The 1,396-nt window shown below is 35.9% G+C and overlaps 1 non-coding gene across 1 annotated transcript; it reads right to left on the reverse strand.

Moving 5' to 3' along the window:
• Positions 1–900: 900 nt before the first annotated feature.
• On the reverse strand, positions 901–1,007 carry LOC128292121 (small nucleolar RNA R71). Its single transcript, XR_008282106.1, has one exon. It is a non-coding gene; the product is annotated as a small nucleolar RNA R71 (small nucleolar RNA).
• Between the last annotated feature and the right edge of the window lie 389 nt (positions 1,008–1,396).

Consider the following 1,396-nt stretch of genomic DNA (forward strand, 5'->3'; position numbering starts at 1 on the left):
AATAAAAATAAAGTAATTACTAGTACTCTTGGTTCCTTTGGGTTCGACAATCCGGTCTTGCTAAAGCTATACTACTGTTCGATAGGTACACTTTGCTTTTATCGTGATAATAGTTAGTTTCAAGAACGATTAATTATAAATTTTTAAAACCTGTCGTGAATATCACGTATCAAGTTTTTGGCATTGTTACCGAGGAACTTAAGATATTAGGAACACTCAATTTTTATTACTTTATCCATTTTATTGTTATTGCAATTTATTTTAGTTTAATTCCACTTTTCTAACTTTTCTTTTATTTTCTGACAGGTTTTCTAGTTTATGACGAGAAGAAACCCGTCAAGACCATTACTTTCTGATAGTGAGATCGATCACACAGCTCGTAGAAACCGAAGAGAAATAAGACGAAGCTTAAGATATACAAAGGAAGAGCAAGAGGACAATATTCCAACCACAACCAAGGAGATGGCTGAAAATCAGGAAAATTCGCTGCCTTCTGCGATTGCTACTGATCCAATAAATCAGAATCCTGCTCCACGCATTATGTATGATTATGCTAAACCAAATTTAACAGGAACTGAGTCAAGTATAGTTAGGTCTGCTATTTCTACAAATAATTTTGAACTGAAACCTAACACGATTCAAATGATACAACAATTTGTTTAGTTTGATGGTTTGCAAGATGAGGATCCGAACAATCACTTGGCGAATTTTCTGGAGTTTTGTGACACATTTAAAATCAATGGCGTTTTTTACGATGCCCTACGCCTTCAGTTATTTCCCTTTTCATTAAGGAATAAGGCTAAACAGTGGTTGAACTCGTTACCATGAGGGTTAATCCCTACTTGGGAATAAATGACCAAAAAGTTTTTACTAAAATATTTTCCGTCGGCTAAAATGGCTAAATTAAGGAATGATATCTCTTCTTTTATGCAGATGGATCTAGAAACACTCTACGATGCATGGGAGAGATACAAGGATCTGTTGAGAAGGTGCCCTCACCATGGGTTACCACTCTGGCTACAAGTTCAAACTTTTCATAATGGCCTAAATCCTTCAACTAGACAAATGGTTGACGTAGCTACTAGTTGGACTATCAATAATAAGACACCTGAGGATGTTTATGAATTTATAGAAGAGATGTCACTGAGTAATTATCAGTGGTAAGTCATGAGGACAAAGCCAACGAAAGCAACCATCATTTTTAACGTTGATATGATCACCATGCTCTCTAATCAGGTAGAACTTTTGAATAGAAAAATTGACGGTTTTCTTGGTTCTTCACAGGTTCACCCAGTAATGCAATGCAATGCAAGTGGAAGAGGGACGAGCAATTCAGAATACCCACCTTATGGCCACAACATGGAAAACGAGCAATTAAATTATATGGGTAATGATT

This window comes from Gossypium arboreum, chromosome 4 (genome assembly GCF_025698485.1).
Source record: "Gossypium arboreum isolate Shixiya-1 chromosome 4, ASM2569848v2, whole genome shotgun sequence".
Classification (NCBI taxonomy): domain Eukaryota; kingdom Viridiplantae; phylum Streptophyta; class Magnoliopsida; order Malvales; family Malvaceae; genus Gossypium; species Gossypium arboreum.